The sequence below is a fragment of the Thermobia domestica genome, chromosome 9, assembly GCF_964235325.1.
Source record: "Thermobia domestica chromosome 9, izTheDome1.hap1.1, whole genome shotgun sequence".
NCBI classification, from domain to species: domain Eukaryota; kingdom Metazoa; phylum Arthropoda; class Insecta; order Zygentoma; family Lepismatidae; genus Thermobia; species Thermobia domestica.
In genome coordinates, this window is record NC_137462.1 from 213,244,190 (window position 1) to 213,255,744 (window position 11,555).

The 11,555-nt window shown below is 36.8% G+C and overlaps 2 pseudogenes; both read left to right on the plus strand.

The window, feature by feature from the left end:
• Positions 1-259: 259 nt before the first annotated feature.
• LOC145660588 (tubulin beta chain pseudogene) lies at positions 260-2,269 on the plus strand (annotated as a pseudogene).
• A 2,606-nt stretch (positions 2,270-4,875) lies between these two features.
• Positions 4,876-5,190, plus strand: LOC145661144 (protein GVQW3 pseudogene; annotated as a pseudogene).
• The last annotated feature ends 6,365 nt before the right edge of the window (positions 5,191-11,555 follow it).

Here is an 11,555-nt window from a genome sequence, read left to right on the forward strand (position 1 = left end):
TGGGTGTCGGAGCCCCGGAGCAAGCACGTAGTCGGCGCGCATGTATAGTACCCTAGTTACTTTGACTCTAACTCGCGAAGTTTCTGTATGTTATTTTTCCTCAATTTGTCTTCGCACAAATACTCATTTATAACGACTATTTGGATATAGGTGACTTTACTAACATCTGTACCGGAACATAAAACTATATTATGGTTCCAAAGAAGAAGACTGCGTTTATTTTGCCTATCAATGTAAATATACTGTGCATTGCTCGTTTGTTTGTTGACTCGTTGCTACGACTTTTTATTCAGCAGCAGAACTTCACGATTGCAAAAAGTGTATAACCTCTTCAAGTTCTTATCCTTATTAAAACGACCGCACATCTAATACAACTAAACAAAAATGAGGGAAATATGTCATCTTCAAGCTGGTCAGTGTGGAAATAACGTTGGAGGAAAGTTTTGGGAAGTTATATGTGATGAACATGGAATTGATCCAACAGGCACATATCATGGTGATTCTGATTTACAGCTAGAAAGAATCAATGTGTACTTCACCGAAGCAACGGGTGGAAAATATGTCCCTAGGGCTGTGTTAATTGATTTAGAACCAGGAACTATGGATGCTATTCGAAGTGGACCATTTGGACAAGTGTTTCGACCTGATAACTTCGTATTCGGACAAAGTGGAGCTGGTAATAACTGGGCTAAAGGACATTATACAGAGGGTATGGAAGTACTTGATTCTATTCTTGATGTTACGAGGAAGGAAGCGGAGGCATGTGATTGTCTTCAAGGATTCCAGTTGGTTCATTCGCTTGGTGGTGGAACAGGTGCTGGGTTGGGAACACAACTTCTCAATAAACTTGGTGAAGAATATCCAGATAGAATAAAGTGTAACTTCTGTATTGTTCCTTCTCCGAAAGTATCAGATACTGTGGTAGAACCATACAATGCCACGCTTTCAATCCACTTACTGGTCACAGGTGTAGATTATTCATTTTGTATTGACAACGAAGCATTGTACGATATATGCTTTAGAACACTGAAACTCACAACACCGACTTATGGAGATTTAAACCATTTGATTTCGGCAACAATGTCAGGCGTCACAACTTGTCTGAGGTTTCCAGGTCAGCTGAATTCTGATCTTCGAAAATTGGCGGTAAATATGGTTCCGGAACCACGTTTGCATTTCTTCATTCCAGGATTCGCCCCTCTTACGTCTCGAGGAAGTCAACAATACCGTGCTATAACAGTTCCGGAAATCGTACAACAACTATTTGACGCTAAGAATATGATGGCTGCTTGTGATCCTCGTCATGGGAAGTATATTACAGCTGCTGTGTATTTTCGAGGTCGAATGTCCACTAAGGAAGTGGACGAACAGATGTTGAATATCAAAACAAAGAACAGCAGTTATTTCGTTGAATGGATACCGAATAATATGAAAGTAGCTATTTGCGATATCCCACCACGAGGTTTGAAGATAGCAGGAACTTTGATAGCAAACAACACATGCATTGTCGACTGTTTCAAACGAGTGGAGGAGCAGTTTAGGGCAATGTTTAGGAGGAAGGCGTTTCTACATTGGTATACGGGAGAAGGAATGGATGAAATGGAGTTCACAGAAGCTGACCAAGATTTAAACGATCTGGTATCAGAAATTATGCAGAAGCAGGAGATGACGTTAGAAGAGGAAGGAGAAGCTGAAGAGGAAGAAGAAGGATAGGACAGATATTTAAGAATAGCACATAAAGATTTATAAATAAATACTACGTAATTTTGGACATAACTAAGTTATAACATCGTTTAAATATTAGCTTCCTTGATATTAAAGTTAATATTAAGTTCTGTGCGTAATTACCAGGGCATTTTGCTAGAATTATAAGCTTCAATGCAATCGTGCAGATATATTAGAAAACAAACTTGCAGTTGCCTTCGGTTTGTTAGTATGATACTGTTAGCTCTTTATACCGTACTTTTATTGTATAATTATTGTTTTATATTAAATCGAATATATGAAAACAAATTGGGATTGGGGGTTAAAATACGTAAAAACATTTACATTTTATGTTGCAATGAGGTTTGTTTTATAGTATATAATTTTGTTTTATGTATTCTTACTGCTTTTAATATGGTTTAATTGTAACAAGATAAGGGATATATATTTAAAATGGAATATTTTATAGTCATTTAATATAACTGATATTGTTATTTTGAATAAGTGAGATTTTTTTTTAATTTTCTCATACGTATTTAAAATAAATATATATTTTATGAAACAATTGCAAAGCTTTTATTTATTTTTGTAGCTTAATAAGCTATACGAACAATGTGAATGCGGGGTAAGATAAGCAAAATATATTCTGCAATGATACAAAAGTAGTTAATAGATTTTGCTCATATTACTATAACAAAAATTCATATTTGTATTAGTACAACACTTATCGAAATTACTATTATTGTGATGCGTAAATCGCCGCTCTCGAACTCTTTTTGTGGATCTAGCAGTATTAACAATTGTTAAGCTCTGCTATATTGTTCAGAATAGTATCTGGTTCACATATAACCAGATCGTCTTGCCGTCCTGCCGATTTCCATGATCTAGGGCGAAAATAAATAGACCCAAATAAGTAAGTGAGAATTCTATATCCACCTTGAATGAATTACTTGGCGCTGATTTGTACTTTTTCATATAAAATATTGTGTTGTTCCAGAATGAATGGGCTTCGCAACATTAATAATATACAGTCGTAGAAATATCTTACAAAACCATGAGTTGAGTTAAATTGGTTTTAACATCCTTTTCAGCAGCGAAGCTATATGTGACGTGGACCTATTGATTAACTTGGAATCCGAACCACATGAGCTCCCACTGGGAATCGAACCCAGGTCTTCCACGCAAAGGAGCATATGCTAACCGCCTAGCCACGAAGGAGCTTACAAAACCATAGTTTATCATCTTTATGTAATACGAAAACGAATTAGATGTAGCAAACTAGTTATTTTTTCTTGAAGGATATAATTGTTTCCTTTATGCTGATTCTATGATAGACTGCCAAACTTGATCCATCCAGAAACGGTTCTAAATCCAAATATACAACGACTATTAACATTGTAGTATTAGTGTTTGATAGGATGGACGTACAATGGAACCAGAGAGAAGCTTAATATATACCTATCAAATACAGGATTTTACCCAGCAAAACATGACAGTGTTAATGCAATAAATTTTGACATGGGCAGTGGTTCTAGCGTGAATAGCGCTTTAGTGTGTTATTTTAACAGCGAGAATCTAGTGCAGTGGCTAACACACGCCTGGTATTACCGGTTTGCAGGGTTGTGAAGAAACAGTCTTTTAAAACTATAAACTAAACTATGTTTTATTTTATTTAAACCAATTTTCTCACATTACATGCACAGATTGCTACACGAATAAGTGGATTATGGTGTGCTAAGCCAAATTCTCTGGCTGGGGCACATCGTGTGCCGTTTTGACACGAAGTAAGTCAGGTCTTTTTCGAAATCCATAATTTCGTCTCCCATGAAGACAGCACAATAAAAATTGACTGAGCTACAAAACTACACTAGATCATGACCTAAATATATGTTTAATGTTTAATCTCGACCAGCTTACAAGATAGGGAGCCGTGAAAACTTCAAGAAAACTACAAATGTTGGCACTCACTCTCGAAACCTATAGAATACGTGTAGTAGATATGGAGAAAATTCGGGGGCAAGGACAAAAATACATTTTCTTACGTTACTTGACTGAAAATCTATAGGATACGCGTACTTCCTAAAGACGTGGAGAATCGAAATTCAGCACTAGCGCAGGATTTGTTACATAAGTAAAGGAAAAAATTCTAAAATTGGAAATTTCCCTGTGTAAGGACTAAAATTAAGAGGTAAGAGCAAAATTATATATAATTACGTCACTTGACTCAAAACCTATGTAGTACCGGTACTTCCCGTAGGTATGAAAACATGAAATTTGGCATAAATGCAGAAGTTATGTTACCTATTAATAACGAAAAAAATCCGAAATCTTGAAATTTCTCTCTCCAAGTAAGAGTTGAATTTTCGCTCAGGGAAATTACATTACTACCAAGTTCCTGCAAAACATATCCCTGCAGTATCTACATAAGTCAATCGTAAACATTCCCATACGTTACAAAAACTGACGGAAAATGATGGTGCTCATGTGAATTCTCATATTAGCAAGGAAGTAAAATTAGCATGTGAATTCTCTCTCCAAGGAAGTAAAATTAGGCAAGAACAAAATTAAATATAGGTACGTCACTTGATTCAAAACCTATAGGATATGGAAGCTTGCAATTTGACATAAATGTAGAATTTATGATACAAATAAAGGATACAAACGGAAAATTTTCCCCCTTCAAGGAAGAAAATTAGGGAGCAGGGTCAAAATTACATATATTTACATTACTTGATTCAGAACCTATAGGGCACTTCTCATGTACATGCAAACTTGAAATTTGTAACAAGTGTAGGACAATAAGGGATATATATTTAAAATGGAATATTTTATACTCATTTAATATAACTGATATTGTTATTTTGAATAAGTTAGTATACAAATAAAGAGTGACGGGAAATCCAAAAGCTCGAAAATTTCCTTTGACATTGTTTCAGATCTATCATTTTCCTTGCTGAACGAAGTGACTAATACAGGGTGCGTTCACAAACTTTTAAGACTCAGTGTTACCTGAGTAGGAGCGCGCGCGCAGACCTATTCCACTGACGTTAGTGGGGAATGTCAGCTAACCGACCGCGCGAGCGTCAGTTGCCTCCGAGACACGGCAGTGAGTTGATCGCTAGTGAAATGAGTGGATGTCAATGACCCCGTCGAAACCTGAGTAAGTGGAAAATGCAGCGGAATTTGGGGCAACATTATGCTGTAAAGTTCTGTGTGAAATTGAACAAAATAGCTACAGAGACTTTTCGTATGATTCAAGAGGATTACATAGAAGACGAGATGTCACGTACAATGGTTTTCATGTGGCACAAGAGATTCAAAGAGGGCCGCGAGGACGTTGAAGACGATGGCCACTCCGGGAGGCCTGCAACAAGCCGAACTGAGGAAAATCTGCTGGAAGTGCGTGAACTCTTAAACACTGATCGTCGTCTTACGGTTAGATTAATTGCCGATCAACTGGGATTGAGTCCGACTAGAGTGTTTTAGTGACAGAAGTATGTGCCAAACTTATTCCCAAAGTTCTGACGGATGAACAGAAGGCACAGCGCCTGCCTGTTTGCGAAGAAATGCTTGAACTTTAGCAAGATGGTCCCCAATTTTTGGATAAAGTGGTTACTGATGATGAGACCTGGGTCTACAAATACGATCCAGAAACGAAACGAGAAAGTGCAGAGTGGCACACAGTTCGTTTACAAAGCCCAAGAAAGCTCGCATGAGCAAGTCACGCGTGAAAATCATGCTCATTGTTTTCTTCGATGCCAAAGGACCGATCCACAAAGATTTTGTTCTTGCCGGACAGAATGTCACAGGTCCGTTTTACGCTGTGGTGCTCCGCTGTTTGAAGGATCGAGCCCGCCCAGACATCAAAGCCAATTGGGTTCTTCACCACGATAATGCACCCTCTCACACATCGCTCGCCGCCGCCGAAGTTTTGGCGGAGTTCAATGTGGCAACACTGCCACATCCACCCTATAACCACGACCTCGCTCCCAGCAACATTTTTTTGTTTCCCGAATCAAGAAAGACCTGAAAGGGAAGCGATTCGACACGATGCCAACGGTCCAGGCAATTTCGACAAGATCCCTTGACAGGTTTGGGTGCGAAGACTTTCAGGGAGTGTATGAACAATGGAAAACACGCTGGCAGAGGTGTGTTGATGCCTAAGGATCATATTTCGAAAACTTTTATTTCGGTGTACAAAAATGTGTAATACATTTGTTTTCCTGAGACGAGTCTTCAAGCTTTGTAGAGGCACCGCGTATATGAGTCTTCATCCATCTCCACATTCGCTACAACTTACAAAATCACATTAAGTCGTTTGTGTTCAGTTCATTCTAATTTGTTTCAGAGCAACAGCATTTCTTTTGTTCTTTCTAACAAAAAAAAGGTCACGCAGTGGCTCCGCTGAGGTCCGAACGAGACAATTGTGTTTGCATTTGATATTTCATAACTAGGCGAATCCCAAAGTTATACGTGCCACCGGGCGGAATATCGTGACTTACAACATATTTTGTAGTGTAAGAACTACAATATATATATATATATATATATATATATTACCTGGCAGAATAGTTTGAACCGAGTCATTTGTTCGGAAACGGTTGGATAAGTGGAAAACTCGGCCAACACGCATCCCATCATTTTCAACGACAAACTTTTTGCGGTAGAAACCTTTGTCGCAGGGTCCCAGACGGGGTCCAACTCAAAATTTTCAAATGGCTATGGGAATTAAGTGGCACATCATTTGAAAGCTATTGTATAATAAAAGAAAATGTAGCAAGTTTCGACTCTCTACAACAAACCTGTGCAAAATGGCGACGTGTCAAAGTGTGAACAAAAACTTAATTGAAAATTCCATGGTCACCCCTATAAATTGGAAACGGTGAGACAAATGTGAAAATAGGAAAGGAAGTGTGATATTATTTTCAAAGTACAACGATTTAAGTGAATACGTCTTGTCCCAGGGTCCCCACATTGTCCCAGGTAGGGTCCAACTAAAAAGTTTCAAATGGCAAGAGAGGTAGGACATCGTTTGAAAGCTCTTGTTAAGTTAAAGATGGAGCACGTCTCGACTTTCTACGACAACCTTGTCCAAAATTGCGATGGGTCAAAATGTAAACTAAAGCTTAATTGAAAATCTAGGGCCACCTTGAATCCAAGATGGCCGCTTAAAACCTATATCGAAAGGATAATCATACCAAACTGCTGAAGCTAGGAAAACAAATCTGGCATTAATGTTGAATAGTAAGTGACTAAAATATGCGAAATGTTCAAAAACGCGGTATCTTCGTTCAATATGCCGCACTATGTATCGAACGCATATCCAGCTCACACCACTGGTGTTGGAGAAGCGAACGTTTATGGTTAACAGTAAATATCCACAAAATATCAAAGAGTATAATCTGTAATCCAATATGGCTGCCAAAGTGAAAAATTAATTTTTATATAAATATGTTATTCCTTGGAACACTGTAACCAAACCAACAAAGTTTCACACAGCTCGGTGTACTGAAATGACTTACACATGTTTGGTGCTACTCGCCAATCTTGCAAATGAATGTTTTTATTTTTTATTATTTTTTGGTATTGTTTGAAGTATTGCGATCAATCCAACGAATGACATACAAATGTATCCATCACGAATACGTTACAATAGAGCCCCCAGCCTACTGGTGCAGCAAGTTCTTTCTGTATGAAATACATATGATAAAAATAGAACAATATCCGAAGGTATTCAACTTTTGTTTAGCAGTATGAGCAGGAAGTCAGAGTTGTGTGCTCATCACATATTCGTTATATTCAAGTAAATAATGTCAAGAGAACCGTGACGAACGTGCATTAAGACAAAACATATAATGAAATAATAGTTGAAGTGAATTGAAATTCAATTGTGCTTTAGTCTTCCTACAGTATTATTTCTAGATACATAATAGAGAAAAATAGAAATTTAGATTTGTACTGTTATGAATGACATAGGTTTTAAGCGGCCATCTTGGATTCAAGGTGGCAATAGTTTTTCAATTAAGCTTTTGTTTACATTTTGATCCGCCGCAATTTTGGACGGGGTTGTTGTAGAAAGTCAAGACTTGCTCCATCTACTTTCATTTTACAAGATCTTACGATCGATGAGCTTCTTAACCTCTCTTGACATTTGAAACTTTTAAGTTGGACCCCACCTGGGACCCTGTGAGCACCCTGGGACAACACACTTTAACTTAAATTGTTGTACTTTGAAAATAATGCTACACTTTCTTTCCTATTTTCATATTTGTCTCACCGTTTTCTATTTATAGGGGTGACAATGGACTTTTGAATTAAGTTTTTGTTTACATTTTGACCCGCTGCCATTTTGCACAGGGTTGTCATCGAGAGTCGAGACTTGCTGCATTTTCTTTCATTATACAACACCTTTTAAACGATGTGCTACTTAACCCCCCTTGCCATTTACAAAATTTTGAGTTGAACCCCGTCTGTGACCCTGCGAGGACCCTGGGGCGAACTTTTTAATCCGAAAAAGTGTGTCCTTGAAAATGATTTGATACGTATTGTTCGAGTTTTCCATTTACCCAACCGTTTCCGAACAAATGACCCGGTTCAAAACTATTCTGCCAGCTTTGTAGCTTTTATATTACAAAATATGTTGTAACTCACGACATTCCGCCCGGTGACACGTATAACTTTGAGATTTGTCTAGTTATAACATATCAAATGCATTGTCTCGTGGATCTCAGCGGAGCCACTGCATGACCCTTCCTTGTAAGGAAATTGAGAACAAAATATGGTGAACCAGCATGACGTCATCATGACCCTTCACAACCTTTAAATAAAAGATAAATATAGCTTTAATTTATCATATTGAATTTGTTTATAATTGTTCTAGACTTTTAGAATTTTCCATGAAGCGTTTTTAATAAATAAATAAATAAAAATTAAAAAGACAATTAATTATGATGGTCCCCTTGCTAGAATTTTCTCTTGATTTAAACAGTAAATATATTGTCTTTAAATGGAAGCTTCTTGCTTATTATTGTCTTTCTTAGGAAAGGATACTAAAACAAAGTCACACATTTAAAATAAAATAATTATACAGGTGTAAATTATAAATTTATTTTATTAAAAAAGTATGTTTAATATGCCTATATTTCATTGTTCATAATGAAAATAGATTTGCGTAAATATGCAAAAGATAGCAATAGTAATAGAACGGCTGGAAGGTATGTACTTCTCACAGTCAGAGGAAAAAGAAAGAAAAACACTGAACACATCTTATGTTTATACCTGCACCAATTATATATAATTTTGTCTTTTCTATTTTACATGCTTATTTTGTCCCTTTTCCTCTTTTTCTTTCTCTTCTTTTTCCTGCTTTTGCTTTTAAAACATCCCTAGATCTACATTGCAGTTAGAATGTCCACATAATAAATGGAAACACAAATTATACTAAAACCTGTGACATGCAGAGGATGTAACTCTCTACTGGCTGGGGTTAGGATCTTTATTCTCAAAATCGTACTGATACCTGACATTGAATGATAATTAAAGGATTCATCATGGTCCCTAACTCTCTAAGAATAAAAAGAAAAAAAAAAACTCTTACGTACCGACTTTTCTTTTCAGTGACAAAATATTATTTTTGCTTTTTCTTCTGATATCTATATCAACATAAAAATGAATGTAACAATGTTTGGCTGCGATCTCCTGCTAGACCACTCTACCGGTCTGATCATTTTTGGTAATTATTGGACCGTAGCCTAATAAATCTCTTTTATCATCTTACTTTTATTAACATACGTACCATAGGGGGAAGGGGCAGGCACGTAGCCAAGGGGTGGGTCCGGGGGGTCCGGACCCCCCTTCGGATCCAGAAATAAAAAAAATATTAAAGAAGAATGAAATCAAAAGAAAGGAGAAAAAGATGAATCAGCGTCAAAAATATAAAGTTACGGCAAGTGTTTGGTTACTCTTTATTATGAGGAGCTTTGTTTGGAGGAAACGGGGGGAAAGGGAGTTGAAAATTGGTATTCTTGTAACGAATACCAATGAAGCATTCCAAATTCCATCTATCTGCATAGATAACATAGACTCTCAGGTAGAACTTAAGAAATGCCCAGAATCACCAATAATATGAGCCATTTTGAATTTCGCGGCAACTCTAATCCATTTAATAAGATGTCTTTACTCCCGAAAGAGTATCTCGTTGCTATCCTTGATGGCATTAAACGAAGATAAGAAAAAGAAGAAGAAAGAAGACAAGTAGAACCGAGTTCGAATGACCTCGGAAGTCTATATTTTTTTCAATACTTTTTATTTTCTTTTACTCAAGATTTCTTCATAGTTTTTCTTCTTAAAATACTTACTATCATGTCCTCATTTTATTGTCCTAAAAGACCAATATGGGTATGTTGGCAGTAAAATAGTTTAGATTGCTCGATCTCCTGGTGTGTAACCATAGTATTTCATGTCACCCCCTTCCCCCGATTACGAAATCCTGGCTAAACGAACGAATATATCTTGCCACCAAAATAATTTAGAATGATCGAGCTCCTGGTATGATAACCACAGTATTTCGTCACGGACCCCCCCCCCTATTTCGAAATCCTGGCTACGTGCCTGGAAGGGGACATCGTACTCTAATGGTTACAGCGCTGAATTCCTGTCCGCATGGTCCCGGGTTCCATTCCTGGCCGGTGCTTCCTCAATTTTCGTTCATCCAGCGTCGTGAGGGGAACATTGTAACGATATCTTTTTATTTTCCGTGTAATTCTAAATATCTTTTATTATATTTCTGGGAAATGTGTAATTTTAAAATATGTACTAACTAGTGTGAAGAAGTAGAAAGTACGAAAAAGAGAGAGAATCAAAAATTGATTCTAATATGTGGATTGGATGAGTTTTTATTCTTACGTTGTCATGACGACGGATAATCAATAAATTATTCCAGAACCATCTTAAGGAAGGGATATGCACACAATCTTTTGAGGTGTATTTATTTTAGTGATTATGTGCCATAATTAAAAAAAAGGTCATGTTCAAAGCAATAAACAAAAAAAATGTTTTATGACATTATCGTTACGAAAATTTGGTGGGCCTTCTTCGCAGGATCATTATTGTTATAAAAATTTGGTGGTTCCGCCCATGATCTTAGGAGATTTGGATGAAGTTCAATAAAATTTAAGAGTACAGATTGACTTTAAGGTTACATAGTTTTGATAAAAGAAATATCAATACGGAGTATACATTACTAAGGAGTGGCACAAAAATTTTCAGAACTATCAAAATGAGTCGTATTGACGTTGGAAATGCAACAGAATCAAATGCTAACAGGGAAATGAACTTTTCTGACCTAGCCGATCTCATTAAACAACAAATGGATCATCAAACGGAACAGATGAACCAATTAAAGCAAGATTTTGCTGATCAAATTAATCAAGAGATGGGGCAATTAAAGCAAGATCTTGGTGAGCAGATGACACACCTCAATAGCAAAATCGACCAGACAACTCTGCAAATTGAACAAAGTGATCTTAAAATTGAACGAATTATACATAGATTCACTGAAATGCAAAATTCCATCGAAGTGATAGAAACTATAGTTAATGATACTCAAATAAGTAAACCTGAACCTTACATAGAAACTATGGAGAATACAGATCCTAAATTTGCATCAACAAAGAAATATGGCATCATTGACTTAAAGGTGTGGACGAAATTTGCTGTGTTCGCACTGGAGTATTGGTTGGATCAGATTATCCTAACTTTTCTTTTCATTCGAATGTTTTTGTTTGTCTTATTGATGCTGCGTGTAATGAAGATTCTGGTATGTATCAATGTGCGAAATGTTATGGTCATCT